Here is a 17,738-nt window from a genome sequence, read left to right on the forward strand (position 1 = left end):
CCATTGTGTTTCAACTCTTAATCTATCTTGTAGACTCCACCATTTAGGGTTTCTATCTTTAGAGTTAGATTTCTTTATAAAGATGTCATATCATTCATTGTCATCAAGCAATAAGCAATTTCAAACCAATACATTCAATTGTTTTTAATTGTCTTCAATTATTCTTTGTTGTTCAATTCTCTCTTTATGTGTAACATGTAATCTTGCAGAAAATAATTGGGCTTGTTAACAAGAACCATTAGTTTATGTGGACCCTCTCCTTATCCTTTATGTCAAAATAATTTACTTTACATGCACATTTGTGAGTGCTATTACTTTGAGATGCTTGATCATTTTAGTATTTACATGCATCTCAAAATGGATACAAACATAATGGTAATCTGCATACATCACCTTTATTGTTTAGTTTTCTGCCCATTTTAAAAAGAGATTATAATGGCAAATGACATAATTTTGTGCAAAATCAAGTCCCTTCCCCTATGCCACCTACAAATCCCACACACAACCTTTACCTCATTCATATGTACACATCCCAATATAGTCACTATATCCATACATAAATGACTGTCCATACATAAATCACATTCATTCAGGCACATTGCATGTATTTTCATGTCAGCACATTGCATGTGTTTTCACGTCAAAGATCATTTTTGCATGGCACAATTTTAATACACTCGTTTTACACATTCTCAAGTGTCATCTCATTTTAAGGAGTTGATCTTTAGATTTAGTGCACTAAAACAAATCTAAATCAACAAATTCATCCATTCTGGATACTTTTTCAAGGTTTACAAGCATTATCCTTGATCATGAACCTAATTTTTCCATGTGTTGACCTAGGAGAAAGTGTTCTTCTGTGACACCACAATATTTTCAGAGTATTTATAATATACTCTGAAGTCTTCAGATATTAGAAAAGGTAGAGGAAGCACAAGTGAACAAGACAAAACAAAAACAGAACTTTACAAATGGCCTAATCATTTTCACAAGTACACGACATCTCCATGAGCTTGGATCTGACCCAAATCTGTGGACTTGGCCAACACCTTCCTAGATTAAATACATTTTTGAGTCACAAAACTAAGTACCATTATTTACATCTACAACCATATGCCCACAAAGTTACTCCCTGTTTATTAATCTGGGTTAATTATGATCGTGCATGTATCTTATTAAATCGAATTGGATAAACTAGTTAGAAAGTGTATTTTCCTGCAGAACTATATCACCTGTATTTTGCAATTCTTCTAGTGCTATGTACATAAAACAAATTGGTTCTTGATTCTTACAATTTACTTCTGTATTCAGCAATTTGTGTGAGAATATTACAAGACTCCCATTTAATACTCTCATATATTTATTTATATACTCTATACCCATCTAAAAACACAAATTTCGGTCTATAAATAAAAACCAAGTATCAAGATGGAAATTTTTTTCATCAAATCATGATTTCAAAAACTAGACCTTGAAATTTCCTTAACGCAAAGGATGGATCTACCGCACCAAGGCAGTACTTGTATAAACAAGAGAAAAACCTCGACTGTTCATAAATGCATAGTGTTATTTTGAACCTCCGCTGCTCATTCAGCTGGCTCTTTCAATTCAAGCAAGTGGGAACTTATTCCAATTACACAATGTGCCTATTGTCCTTTACATTTCGTTGTGAATGATTTTTTCAGAACGAGGGGAATAATGCAAGCCAATTATGTCAATGAGATATTCCCATGCAAATTATCCAGCTTATTAAGGATGCTATTAGTGTGAGAGACACACTCAACCAGATGACTCCATTATAGAGTGTAATTAAGCATTGCAGTGCTTTAAGTTACCTCCGTAGACATAAATAGAAGAGCAAAAATTAACTCTATACAGTGCCTATTGGAATAAGGCTTCTTTTATCCTTTTTTGCATTGAATAAACAATCATAAGCTACTGATCTCAAGGAGAATCTTAACTGCCCTATTCGCACGAGGTAATCCAATAAAGATCATCACCCCAGCATTGGAGCTAGATGACAGGTAGCTCAAATTGTTTGAGTTTGGTAAAGCATGAAGGTCTCTGAAAGCAATGGGACAATGAAAATACACAAAACATAAAAAGAATAAAATAGGTGAAGCAATAAAGATCATGACAGCAGATCATGGTTGTGCAACAACTGAGACAATGATGAAAAAAGAAAGAAGATGAAACCTTCATTTTATCGGGGGATATCTCAACATATAAATGCGCACACTGGGTGCTAACGAATGGTCATGTATACGTGTGCTTCCTGTAATTAGTTTAATATCAGTATCTCCATAAATGTTGAAAGATTAAAAAATGCTTGATTGATATCGTTTGCTGCAACACACCACCTACACTGAAACGAGACTAGATGTATTAAAACCAATAATAAAGGGTTGTGAAAACTACTTGAACTGTCCTGAAGCATGCATTGTTTAGATGGAACATAATGGTTTAAGTGAGAAAGATACATGACTAATTCCAAATAAGGTGTGGATTTCTTGCATTCTGTTAACAATATCTTCTGAGAAAAATATTTTTAAATCTCCGACGGACCTCCAAAGGTCATTTTCTCATTTTACGTAGTCATCCAGAAAGTACAAACAATGAGCACTTTTTTAAACCATGAGAGTACTTCAAGCTTGTCTTTATTAAGCTGTACATTTTACATTAGAGAAATGACCAAAAGGCGAAGTTTATGAACAGATTACAGAACTCAGAATGACTATGATTATGATTCTGAGCACAATGCCTCAGATATTCATCAACTTGTACAGCATTATTTATAGTTTAGGTCCTTTGTGCATTTGAACCCAGATAGTATAATAAATGTAGCTGCAAAAGCCGTATAACTATATTAGAAAGATTCTGCTTTCTCCATTTTGGAAATAGGGAAAATTTTCTCGTCTGAAAGGCACAAGCATCCAACTGACAACAGCAAATACTTCACGATGTGCTAGCAACTTTTCTCTTGAAAATTTGCCAATAAGTAATGCCAACAATTGTAGGACCTCTTACAGGCTCCCAACAACTGCCAATAATGGGGAATTAACACTTGACCTGATAGCTTGCCCAAACACAAAACCAAAGAAATAAAATCAAGCATAGATCATGATACAATCTAAAGTTGCACCTGCACATAGATAGAAAATTGAGGACAAAAAATAAGTTACATCCTGGTGATAAATTAGTCTATTCTGCTGCCAAAAAGGTGTGATATAAATAAGCCCACAAATAGCAATCCTCGTCATAATTTGAAATGAATTTTGGATTTTCAAGCGCCATCTACAATAAAAAAATTGCTGATTTATCTGGGTAGGGAAAATGTTACGAACATGTACATGCAATAGAAATTGTCTAGGAAAAAAGGCCAGAACATGTAGAAATAAGAAATGATTTTTGAACTTCAAAATGAAAAAGGCATCTAAATTTAAAATAGACTGCTAATTTATCAGGAAAAAAAGGTATGAATATGTACACAATAGAAATTATCTTTGGAAAAAGGTAAGAAAATGCAGAAAGTAAAGCATATATCTGAGTTAATGCATTTTAGCCTTTGCCCTAAGGAATATCATATATGATTGTACTCACTCTATAGGAATATCAAACAGAAAGACTAAGAACTGAGGATGTCCCCAGATTGACTAGATTAAATCTTTTTGGACAAATTATAATCTATAAACTACTCTGCAATCTGGATAGATGCATAATGAAATTTCCAGACAAGTGCAATCTTCAATATAAGGTAGCTGTCCAATAGGCTGAGGTGTTATTTAATGAAGCGATTCACAAGAGCATCACGTACATTCAGATTCCTCTCACCACCATAAGGAGCCCCATAACCCCAGCAAACATGTAGTGAAGTGGTTGTATAATGAAAAAGTGGTACACTTGAACATGACCCAGGTTTAGTGGAGTACACTCGAGCATGACCTAGCTTAGATCTTGAACTTTTGTCCAAGCTTACCATATTTAAGAATGTGATAAAGCCTGAATGCCAAAAGAGCATAGTCTGCCAAGATACCATATTTTTCAACTTCAATAAATGCTTAATTAAAAAGTAAAAACAAAAAATTATTACACCATTATGACCTTACAAGTACCTACCATATTCTGACTTGGAACTTATGAGCTTGCTTATTACAGATATAACCTTTCTTGAGAATGTAACAAAAAGCGTAGGGTTTTTCTCACAGTTCACAGGAAACATGACTACAGGTGCCATTTCCAAATTGAGTCTCACGGTATGTGAGTGTGAGCGAGCAAAATGCTGAAACAGTCTTGCATGCTAAGATTAATGATTTCCTTATTTAAAAGAAGTTATGTCAGTTCAATAACCTTTAGCTAAGCTTGTTTCCATATATTTCATTAGAAAAAGATCAAATCAGTATTTGATGTAATTACAGTCAGCATACGTAACTCCTGCAAGGTAACCACAAATCTTTCTGCGGATCATATGCAATACAAAATTCATAGATCACCATTTAAACATGAAGAAATATGACTCAGCCAAAGGAAAATGAGCTCTTCCAGAAATACACCAGGTCAAGATATGAAAATGTCCACGTGTAAGAGGTAGAGATCTGATAAACCACAAATCAACAAAGAATCAAGATATTTTTTCAATCCTGACAGATGACTCAAACATTTAAATTGATTCTTGTATATTTGCACAAAATTATATTAAAATATCTAGCCTTGAGTTCAATTTTGGTTTTTAACTTTTTTCATTTTCTTCTACCTTCAGAGATATCAAGAGATGCTTACAGTACACTTATGTGATAATGGGAGATTTAACGAGACATCTGCTTGAATCACCAAGCATCCTCAACCCCATCCACTATACTAGAAATTCAAAGACACATAACAAGGGTCAGGTTCAACATGCCTCCTGATAACATATCTTTTTCTACTTTTGAGCCCCACTGCAATAACTTTATAGACTTTTATAAACAAAAAGGGATTATTAAATTAGGGCAAAAATCATTTATCTAGTTATTTGTCAAGGTTTTTGTAACTGAAAACCCGAAGTTTAGAACTCATGAGTCATATTATTGCTATTTAGGGGTCTTATTTTGATCTCAAAAGAGTACTTTTAAGGGGTGAAAAAGGTGGGAGTAACTCATGATTTAGAAGTCTTTTGTTTGTAAGAGCCAAAATGAGGACAAGAGCCCATCAATAAAATATTATAAGAACCATACGTTCTTTAAATTCTATTTGTTTAAAATGAGTATATACCGATAAGATTGAGACACAAAGCATACCCATCAAATACACCGACAAATAAGTAAAAATTCAAAAAACAACAGGCTCCAAATGTGTACACCTCCTTGCCCAAGAGCTACATTATAAACAACATCAAAGCAGAAAAGAGCTTCAAACTAAATCAATACATGATGTTATTAGCCATGTTTTTATAAATACTGTTCCAACAAGTCTCCCTAGTAGTTCCCATCCAACAATCCAAACTTAAGTTAGACACATAAAACTGTATTATCCAGAAAATTAGACTCATTGATCAGAAGTTTGAAGCTCATGTCCACGCACAGCAACTTGTTGATCCACACTGTACAATCATTTAGAGGCAACTTTTATTAATGACTTTTGGAAAGGGTATAACTGTCAAAATTGGGGTAATGTGTAAAAGATGGTCAAATAATAAGTGGATGTGTAACAATAATTCATAAATAAGAGGAGTTATTTAAAAGCTTCTGATGCACATATTTTGAAATTTGAACAATTTAACTTTGACCCCCCATGCTGATATAAAAAAGATTATTATTGTTGAAGGTCATGAGGAGGATCAAGCCCTTATATGCTAGCAAGCAAATGTGTGCCATCCTCTAAGGGTAATTATGACCACTGCTATCACACTGATATTTAAAAACTTGCCAAATTATGGTTACATTCACTCGTCAGTTAAAATGGAAAATTATATCGACCATTTCATCATTTTATTAATTAGACAGAAGTTCACTGACAAATGTGACTAAGAATCTACATCTATTTAAGTAATTCTTCTCACCTAGTGGCAAATAGATATCTTCACCATAGCTATGTTGTCATAAACTTACAGCTTTTTCAATTTGCATTGAAAACTGTAGCAAGAATACATGTTATCTACCAAGCCCCAATCAAGAATGCACATGAAGCAGTCAAACTTCTCTGGCCCTCAACCAAAGAAAGAATGCACCTCCAAAATTAAGTGCAGCTCAAATCTCAATATATATATGCCTTGAAATGTTGTGGTACCACAAACAATTGGCATAGCTCAATTCTCAAGACAAAAGCAATGAAAGCCAAAGCATTGCCTACTAAAGAGAGAAGAGAAGGGAAGGAAGAGAGACCACTTAAGTCTCCAATTCTTGCTCTCCTATCCAGATTTGTACTCACAATTCAATATAGTGTTGTTCACAAGGAAGCATTCTTCACATAAAATTCTTACAAGAACATTGCACCACTGACGATAGCAAGATGAAGAATCTTATTTCAGAGCTCTTGGATGATTCAATTTAATTCACTTACAAACCATGCTCAACTAACCCTGGATGGATCATGAAGGCGGAGCAACCAGCACATGTCAACAAGGTTGTAACGTTGCTTTTGTTATGGTACTGTTATGAACTAAGTGCAACTGTGATGTTGTCCCCAACAGTTTTTGTGACATCCTGACCCAGCAGTATCATTATGATAGATATTTTGACAACAATGGCTACCAGGATACTTACAAGCTATGTAACAATGGCAAGACCTATGACTTAATGTATTCTTCCGCAAAAAAATTTATATCTGGAAATGTGCCAGCCAAGCTGGCCAAGATTACCACGCAATTTGCCCTTTGTACCATCTATCAAGCTAAAAAACAGAATTGTACATATCTTCCACCAGAAGGACTGAACTAATTGTTCAGTGCTTTCTTTTATGCTAAGTTACTGGTTCGGGTTCGGGCACTGGTTTGGTTCGAAGAACCCGGTACACCGGTATGGCAAAATTTTGAAAAGGGGTTTGGGTTCATTTGGGTTCGTTAGTACAATAACATGTAAATTTTATATATATATTTTAATATTTGTGAAGCCTATAAGCATGAGTTAAAATTTGCATGTCACATAGCATCATATAAACAACAAAACAAACAATAGCTTGTAATCATAGCATCATGATGATACCATAATAGCATCATATACATCAAGTTTAATATCAAAATGACAAAATATTCAAGTATCATTGTTTCAACTTTCAACAACATAAAGTTTAATCATCAAATGGGTCATCTAATTCATCCTCCTCCTCATTGACATTGACATTAGATGAGCCAACGCCACTTTTAGAGGTGAAATGAGTAAATATAATGTTTTAGAAGTCACTTTTAGGGTATAAGTTTCACTTTTTAGCAGGCGGAATTCAAAATTAAATTAAATTTTGCATATAATTTTCTTTTTTGGGCTGCCCAGCTGCCCGGGTTCGACTGGGTTCGACTGGGTTCAACCTGGGTTCGCTTGGGTTCGACCAGGGGCAAACCACCTCTGGGTTTTTCGAACCCTGGTTGAACCCAATTCGAACCAGGAACCCGTTCGAACCAGAACCAGTACCAAGGGGGTCCAAGGGCGAACCCGGTAACTTAGCTTTTATGCTCTAATAAGCCTAAGATCTTCCTCCTGTTGACCCATTCATCACCCCATCGGGGATCATGGCTTCCCAATCAACCTATTTATAAAAAATATCTTTGAAAGCCAAGAAATGGAATGATTTCTCAAATTGTCTATAGATGATGTCAGATTCAATCTCAGACATCTCCTTGTCAATCCCCAGCTCTTGTAGTCCCTTGTTCAGTGGCAGTTAGTGTACAGGCTACAAAGTCCTCATAAATGTCATGATAATGATTAATCTTCCTTAGATTGATGAGCTCAATGACCACCTAAAATAAGCCAAATAACTTAGCATGCTAGACTTACGCTCAAACGTCCACCATGTTTTATGGAGATCGATGATGTATGGAGAGCATCCAATATATTTGAGCTTCTTGAGTATTTGGCTATGCCATTTAGATTCACTATATTTTTTAACCATCTTCATGCAAATATGTAGTCAGTTGCATACATACCTTGGAATCTTTTTTAATAATATATCTTGACGATATCTTGGTTTTCTAATAACCTCTAAGGATCATCCACAACAGAAAGCTCCCTTGGAGTACCTACAGAAAAACGGCTCAGTGAAAAACTAAAATATTGATTTTCCAAAACAGAGTCTGTTAATCATTATGGTTTTGTAATTGCCCCTCACAATGTTCATGTAGATCATGAAAAAGCCAAAGGTTATTACAGAATAGTCCACACCATCAAACATAAGAGACGTTAGCCTTTTGGATGGCATGTAGAATGTTTCACCCATTACTAATATGATATAGTTTACACCTTAATGGAAGCTTGGGCCAGAAAACACCCCCCAATGCCTTAAAGATGCTCTAGGCTCAACATATAGCAAGCATTTGATGTAGAAATGTATGCTTCTCATTTTAATTAGGTATTGTTCTTTAGTCAGGAGGACGTGACATTGCTTATCACTCCAAAGCCTTATCACATGTCAAAGTCAGTTCTGGCATGTGGCAAAGAATCTGCATATATATGCAGATCACAAAGTATGTTGTTCCTGATTCGCTAATGTAAAAACTAAAATATATTATGCTATGCATATCTTATTTTCAGCAGGTCCATCTAAAATATTTGTGTCAACTGAGCATCACGATTACAAATAAAAACACCCCCCACATATAAGAGGAAAGAAAGCACATGGGCTTGCATCCCTACAAGGAAAATCGTAGTGTACATACTAGGACTCAACAAACTAAATAATTCCAGCTTGGCAAAAACTGGGCAAAACTCAAACTTAAAAATTATTTAAATTTCTTTGAAAATTTTGGTTTTTATGCAAAATACAGTTTAATTGCAGACCCACTTAAGAAACGAATTTACCAATCGAATACCACAGTGTGCAATCAGTAAACAATCACCTACACAAGCAATAGAATTGTGCAAAAAAGTAATGTTAGTGATGTAAATGAAAAAAAAAAGCAACCAAACTCAAAGTGATATGAGGGAAGAAATTGAGCAACACAATTGTTGTCAATGGAGATCATCAAGGCCCACCATTTGTGAATGTTTGAGTGGCATATACCTTGTGATCAAACGACATAACAAATATGAAATAGTGTAAGTTGTCAATTTGCGTGAATACCTTCGAAAGCGATTGCAAGGACATCTATTTCATGTTGTTTGGTAATAGAGCACTAGCAAAACAAATGATTCTAAATGACAAACATAAAAACACCAACAGTGAACTCTAACATGTGTGACAAAGCCAAGACAATCAGCATTAATCATGAAATTGCATGAATACCTTGTTTTTCAAATAAAATCTACATCAAAATGACACTTTTGAGTCTTAATAGCGTCATTCAAGTTTTAGTCTCAGACTCGTCCAGTACCTGAATTTCAGTTTCAAACCTGTCCAGTACCCACCATGAAGTTCAGCATTAGAACATGTGAGTACTTGAATCTTGCAAGTGATAAGTTAAAACTGTAAAAACTCAGCTTTTCCAAAAACTTGCAAGTACTCAACAAGTACACCAACTAAGGGTAAAACTTCACATAGTTCTTGTAGGTGATTTTACTAATGTTCAAAGGATATTTATTTTTCCTACACATATTATTATGTTTGCTCAGGTTTAATTAGACATGAGAGCACATGGCATAATCCATCAATTACGTGTGTTATTCTCACACACTTTGGATAATTGAGTCTCAAACCTCCCTTTGGATTTATTAGGTACCTCACATAAACATTTGCTTGTGTCTTTATCTGAGTAGGTGCAACCATGTATTTTGGCATTAACCAAATACGTGAAACTACCGCCTATTCCTAGCAGTTAAAGTTATTACTTCTATTGGATGTATATGTCTCCATTTTTGCTAGTGCAACACTCATCTCTGATATCTGCTAGTCAGAGGAACTATGTGAGTATTGCCATAATTCTCTGCATTTTTGTCTCATGAATTCTCTCTTTACAGATATTCTCTCCATTTTGCTATGTTTATTTGATCGTCTGTCAACCATAGTGCATGTGATCTACAACTGACAACAGATCACGATTCAAATTATCATTTCTCATAGAATCTAGCATGGTATCAAGCTTAGTTGTATGATATAATTCATTTTATTGTCCTATTGTTTGAGAGACTTGAGACTAATTATTGCAAATATTTTCCTCAAAAACCCAATATGCTATTCTATTGCATCCTCAGATGATATGGAGAATCTAAATGATCTAAAAAAAAAAAACGCACCTAATCAATCTTGGTTTTGATGATTTTATGTGTATATATCATTTCGGTAATCTTGGTAGCATTTCCAGTTGTTCAATTACATGTAGAATACACAAGAAAGTCAGATCTGGATTCATTTTGCTCAAATCGGAGACAAACTTCATGTAAGTATTTTTTGTTGTAGAATTGTGTGAACTTCACAAGTGCCACAATTTTCAAAGCATGTCAAGATTACCCTACATTTGTAATTGCTTCTAAAAGGCCCAAGAATAGCCATTTACATATAAAATCTATAAATTTTCAAGTTCATGATCAAGCAGGTTGAATTTTTTTGGCCTAGCACTATTCATCCAGTCATACAATGACTAAGAAACCATTGTTTGAAGACTCTCTGAATACTCTGCAGGACTCTGCAAACCCTCGAGTCCCTCAGCTAGCCAAGCCAAGTTGACTAGACTCTTGCATCGAGTCTGGTCAAGTCTTGGAGAGTACTAGACCGAGTACTGCTCCAAGACTCTCTGAGTCTCATGCTCAAACTCCCAAGTCTTTGAGCTCAAAGTCTTATGTCCCGTGCTTGGACACAACAACTGCACTTTTTTAAGTAAAATTTCAAATCTTTTTGGTCATTTTTGACCTTATTCACCCATTCCACCCAGTGAAGCATCAACATAGGCATTCAAAGTTGATCAAATCAACAAACAGAAGCAGCAAAATTTGGATGCAATGAGGGAAAACAAAACACTTTTGAAGAAACAATCTATCATCATTTTGATATTGACTTACCTTGTAGCTCAAGGCTTGAAAAATTAAGTTCCACTAGGAGGGGAAAAGACGAAGATGTAGATTGTATTTGGTTGTTCTATTCATTTTGATATATCAGCATTTGTAAACATTTTTTTTTAAACAAAAAAGCCTACGCCTGACCTATATTTATATTATATAATAAGAGAAATTACAAAAATACACAATTTTGTCAAAAATTATGACAAAATGCACCAAAGACGCTACAACTTACATTCTGGTATTTGACAAATGGCCTGTATGAATAAAAGTTGGCCATGATACCATATATACTGATACCATGTAAACAGTTATAATGCTGTTATACAATTATTATTTATGATTTTGTTGTATTACAATGTATTGTTTGACTTTGAAAGTATGACATTTCAAATTTTGAGAGTTTGAGGATCATATGATGTATAATGTTTGAATTATGACAAAATGATAGTCAAATTAGACTCTTATTCTCTCTAAATGCATTAATTTCTTTTTTTGTGTAATTATGAGGTTTTTTTCCTTTTGCCAAATCTGCATCAATTTTTTTGCAAAGTCTGTGCTGAGTCTAAATCAAAATTTTGGTCTGCAAAGTCAAGTCCAAGTCCATGTTCTCAAACTATGATTCTTACAATCATGCCGTCTTCCTTTCTATATGATGCAGAGTTTTTTGCTATTGTGCAGTGTTGACATCATTGCTTCAAAAAGGAACCCTTCTCCATTGGATATTTTGATTTTGAACCCTTCTCCATTGGCTGTTTTGATTTTGAACCCTTCTCCATCTGCATCAAGTTTTTTGCAAAGTCTGTGCCGAGTCCAAATCAAAATTTTGGTCTGCGAAGTCAAGTCCAAGTCCATGTCCTCAAACTATGATTCTTACAATCATGCCGTCCTCCTTTCTATATTATGCAGAGTTTTTTGCTATTGTGCAGTGTTGACATCATTGCTTCAAAAAGGAACCCTTCTCCATTGGCTATTTTGATTTTGAACCCTAACTTCAAAGTTTCAAACGATAGTATCTTGGTCAAATGAACACAAGATCATCTACATTTTTTTCTATTTTGGGTTCTTTTCACAAGCTACCTCTGGTGTGGTCAATTTTTAGGCTTCACTCATTTTCCAATATTTGAGTTATATCAAAGATTTTATTGTTTGGTCATGTCTTTTAGAACTCAAAAGCTCATTACTTTCACAAACAAGCTCTTTTATAAGTGTCACTTTCTTTTAAGGTTGGTATTTTTCTGAGCTCTATGTAAATGTAGTTTTTTGGTTTTTATTCTGCAAGCACATATTACTTTCAGTATTTCAGCCACATTTGGGCCCTATGTAAGCTCTATTAATCTAGTATTTTGTATTGTAACATATACTAAAATAAAGTGCCAACCACTAACATCTCAACAGGGTTCATTTCAGAAACTAGTAGTGGGGGGTTTGTCTTGTGTTCTCTTGATTTCCTACACTCTCATTTCCTTCTTGCACTATGGATCAGGGTATAACTCCTCTACTCACACCATATAATTATTTTGATTGGAATCTAAAATGATAATCACATTAGGCAAAGGACTATACAAAATAACAATGGGTACAAAGGTGAGTCTACTGTAGATGCAAAGAAAACTAAATGGCTTGACAAATGCAATGAGCCCTATGGATTGTTGCATATGTTTGTATCTCCTGATCTTTTTTTGCACATTTGAATATGATCCTTGAATACTCCCAACGAGATTTCGACCAAGAGGCTAATTTGTTTGAAGTACAAGATTCCATGAGGGGCAATCAATTTGAGAATGAGTTCATTAGTGAGCCCATGGAATTCTAACAATATGCAATAGTTTTTCACTAAATTAAAAGCATTGAGACTACAATTAAAACAATGTGGAATTGAAAATAAAGATGAACATTTGATCCTTGATATTCTCTCTAAATTTGGCTCAAATTATTTATTCTTCATTTCCATGTCACAAAGAATTCCCTAGGAACTCAATTCACTATGCCATCTCTGGATGAATTTTCTATATCTCTTACCAAAGAACAAGATAAGCTCATTCAGATGGGTACTCTATAGTCCTCCAAGTCACATACCCTAGTTGCAAACAAGACAAAAAAGAATAGTGAGGATCGGGCAATAGAGATAAGAAACAAAGAAACATGGAAAAGAAAGAGAAAAAGGATTAAAAGCCTATTGCCTCTAAAGCAACCTTTGTGACCTCTTCTTCAAAAGATGAGAAACTTAAGAAAGAAAAGGTCAAATGTGCCTATTGCAAAATACCTAGGCATTAGGAACACAAATGTTTGAAGAAACAGGTAGATCACTTGACACATATTCTAGACAAGAATTATACTATTGTTCATATGTCAAATAAACAAAACTCACATGAGAGGTCTACTGAGGAAAAAGATGACAAGAAGCAAGGACACGGTCCTTATAACAATTGCATCTTCACCATCCACTTGAGTTCTTGATTTGGGTGCTCCATATCACATAGCTTCATCTCACAATAACTTCATATCCTTGGAGCCTTCTACTATGACAACTATTTTGATAAGTGATAACACTCCTATTGAGGAAGGTGGAAGAGGGTGTGTTGATGTGGGGGATGACATATTTAAGGGTGTTCTTGGTGTGCCCCCAATGTCAGCTAATCTCCTAAATGTTTATTAGATCACCCACACCGATTCAAGCAAGCCAATCGAGTTCACTCCCAATTCAGCGGTGGTCAATGAAATGCACTATGGTCCTACGATTGCAGTGGGTAGAACAAAATGTCAATCTCAACTCAACTAACAAAGCATGGTTACATGGTTGCTTTTTGTTCACTTTTTTGATGGCGTTTGCCAGGATTACATCCTTGGTAAGCATCCCAAAAAAAAAGTTTGACAAAAGCAAGGTATGTAGGGCTTTGTTGATACTAGAGTTAGTTCATAGTGATTGGGCTAGTCCATTTTCACATCCTTCCTTCAATAGGGCTAGATATGTTTTGATATTCATTGATGACTTTTCTACGTATGCTTGGATGTAATTTCTATTTCATATCTTTTGCAAAGAAATAGTCAAGGAAAGCCATCAAATTTTTGAGCATAGAGAATTGAGAATGTCAACCATCATTTTGAGTGGTTTTGCACTAAAGAGAGAATTGTTGTTTTTCAATGCACAATTTCATACAATCCTCCACAAAATGAAAAAATAGGTCCTTAAAGGAAATGGCAAACTGCACGGTACACTCCAAATCTCTTGTACCTTAGTATTAAACAAAGGCCACTAATTGTGCTTGTTATATCTAGAACCATGTTCCTCATTGAGCCTTGAAGGGACACATTTCAAAGCTTGGAGTGGTCAAAAACCAACAATTAAGCACCTTCTAAGTTTTTGATTCTCCTCAATGGGCCCATATTCCTATAGAGAATGTCAGGCCATGGATCCATAAAGTGGGCTTTGTCTATTTGTAGGATATTTAGATGGTGTTAAGGGTTTTTGGTTGCTCCACCCTACTACACACGAGTGTTGACAAGATTGTTTGTTTTGAGGAGGGCTCTTTGAGTTCCACCCCTAACACTTCTCCTTTATTATTCACGTTGGAGTCACATGGAATAGATGATAATTCTTCTAAAGATTCAGATTCACTTGAGCAAATTCTTGATGATGAGGACTCTTTTTCCTCCACTGCACACACTAACAATGGTGAGGATACACCTCCTCCATCTCCCAATCATCATTCAAAGTTTGATGATTCTCTTCCAAATTATTTAACTTCAGCCTACTTTGGGCTCAACAGAAACCACAAGTTGTTGGTGATCATGTTAGGGATCCATCAGACACTAGCTGGACACATTCATAGTTTCAAGGACTTCCACATATCTATATTACCACAACCTCTGATCCATAGTCTTCTCTACGGGCATCTAGCATTCCTAAAAGGGATGCTACTATGCTATAGAAGTATAGTTCCTTGATTAAGAAAAACACATAGGATCTTGTCCCCTTACCTTAGGTAAGGAAACTTGGTTGAGGCAATCAGATGTATCAAGCAGAATTAAAAAATGAGTCAATGTATAAGGCACAATTGGTTGCAAAAGGTTTTTTCTTGATCCCTAGTGTTGATTACTCTAAAACCTATGCACCTATTGCAAAGAAGAATTCCATTCACCTCACTTGCAATCACTGCAACACATCACTAGGAGGTTCACAAAATGGATGTGAAGAGTTTGTTTTTTTCACGGAGGCCTTGACAAGAAGATACACATGGAGCAGCCATAACATTTTCTACGAAATTATTCTTTGGTTTGGAAACTTAGGAAATCTATCTATGGCCTGAAACAAGCCCCTTAATCTTGGTATGCCAAGATGTTCCTTCTCACACTTGGGTTTTCTCGTTGCTAATCAAATCCAAATATCTACATTTTGCAACAAGATGATTCTCTCCTCTTTCTAGTTCTCTATGTTGATGACTTATTGATCACAAGTAGTTCTCCATCCATTGCAGTAATGAAAATTGCCCTTCATGATAGGTATTTGATGAGTGACTTCAAATTGTTACATAATTTTTGTAGGATTGAAATATTTCAATCTGCTTCAAGCTTCACCATTGCATAGTACAAGCATTCTCTTCTTTCCTCTCACAGTTTCAGATGGCTAACTACAAGCATGAAGATACACTTTCTGGAAAACTTGAGTCGGTGCTCTTCACCTTTGGTTGATGGTACCTTGTATCGACAACTTGTTGGAAGCAATATTACAAGACTCGGCATATCTTGAAGCAAGTGACCCCAATTGAGTATTGGGGACTCGAGACTCAAGCACCCAACAAGTTTGGGAGACTCACCAAACCCAATGAGTCCCATGAGCTAGACTCAAATGGGGTGGGGAAAGAAAAAGCAACATTTTAGTTAGTTTAAAAAACAAACTTATAATTTTCCAATGCTTGTTCAGTTTATGACATGCCCATCTAGGATTTACAAAAAACTATGAAACTGGCGTGTGCCGTGAAGGTTTGTATGGTTTTCGAGATCCTCATCTAGACTTGGTGGTGGGGGCTCTGCCCTTCAACCCCACCTTGTATCGCAACAAGGAACACATGAGAGGAACTGCTCCCAAACCTTGCAAAGGTCACTACCCCAAAACCCCCATCAAACTATAAGTCTAACCAAGTAATAGACCAATGATGAATCATGATCACAAAATCTACAAAATACATATCCCTTGTGGCAAATTTCAGCATCTTCACAATCAAAGCCACAAGATATCATGGTTACATCATCATCTAGGACCTATCTTAGATGCTAGCACAAGACTTGCCATGACGTTAGGACACAGAGGATAGAGCACGAGGAGTCCCCGTGGATGTTGGTATCACTGGGACATGGGCAGATATCATGGTTACATCATCATCTAGGACCTATCTTAGATGCTAGCGCAAGACTTGCCATAACGTTGGGACGCATTATGCAAGCTCCTCTGAGCCATAGACTTATATTTTTCGTTTTGATATTTGTTTGGATGCCATAGATTTCATAATCCATGAGATTTGTATACATTTGAAGATAGATATAATTTTAATATATACATCTAACAATGCTGCTTCTTTAAGCTAAAAAATAAAATTCATTTTTTATATTTTAAATTCATGTGATTGATGTATACTTGAGTATATGGCCAAAGTAGCATTTATTTGATTAGTTTATTGTGTCTTTAAAGATTATTTATTAAAGGGTGCATGAATCAAGTTTTAAATCCTTAATGTTGATGATAGAATAGCTACGGTCAGAATCTATTAGGACCGATAGAGACAATGTATCGGCCTTAGACAATTACGTATACCAGCTACTAATGAAAACCGATATTAAATGCCTAATCTATTAAACAATATTAAAATTGATATTAGTTATGTCTATATATATAATCAATATGAAAAACATTAGCAAATGATTGCTGTCGATATGTATAATCGACTATCGACATCTATATTACATTATCGATCTTTATTAGCACTGTATTGTCTGATGTGTGTTATTGCACATAACTGGTTCTGTTTAAAATTGGTTTAGTTATAAATACCAATTACATTAATGGATCAGTTTGCCTCCAAAGGTATCATGTCCCTATGTGTAGAGTCACGAGCTTGGGTATCCTATATCATACAATGCAATTCCTTTGGGAGGAATATATAGAGGATACGATAAGGCGGAGATATAATAAGCAGACAGCGATATATAAATGATACGATAAGGCAGAGATATAATCAGCAGCTAGCAATAAATATACACTGTTCATATAGAGAACTATAAGCAATAAAAGGTGGATACATATACAGCAGTCTTTGACATATACACATTTAGTTTGTGATATGCAAGTGCTTTGACATATACACATTTAGTTTGTGATATTCACTTGCAGTGAATTCGATATACATTCTGCACATTGGATCTCCATCGCATATAGTTTGAATTGACATCGAACGGAGATTAAAGTTCAGATAAAATTTAATATTACCTACCTATTATAATCTGATCAAAACTTTAACACTTAAAAATCTCTATATTTCATCATTTTTTCAATTTGTCAAGTCTGGGTGCCCAGACCAAGTCCGAGTTTTCCAAATATGGTTGGGAGCCTCACTTGACTCATGATTCTCA

At 35.2% G+C, this 17,738-nt stretch overlaps 1 protein-coding gene across 6 annotated transcripts in view; it reads right to left on the minus strand.

Moving 5' to 3' along the window:
• Positions 1 to 2,485: 2,485 nt before the first annotated feature.
• LOC131049153 (F-box/kelch-repeat protein At1g67480) overlaps positions 2,486 to 17,738 on the minus strand; it is a 44,170-nt gene continuing 28,917 nt past the window's right edge. Inside the window, exons 2-3 of one of the 6 annotated variants that reach the window (XR_009106670.2) lie at positions 4,117 to 4,592; positions 3,624 to 4,021 (exon numbers count right to left, since the gene is read on the minus strand). The gene's annotated coding sequence lies outside the window, so the exon portion shown is untranslated. Of the gene's footprint in view, positions 3,143 to 3,623; positions 4,593 to 4,776; positions 4,855 to 17,738 lie in introns of those variants that run through there. The other 5 variants (XR_009106669.2, XM_057983188.2, XM_057983186.2 and 2 more) reach the window with 5 other exon arrangements.

Source organism: Cryptomeria japonica, chromosome 2 (assembly GCF_030272615.1).
Source record: "Cryptomeria japonica chromosome 2, Sugi_1.0, whole genome shotgun sequence".
NCBI lineage: Eukaryota > Viridiplantae > Streptophyta > Pinopsida > Cupressales > Cupressaceae > Cryptomeria > Cryptomeria japonica.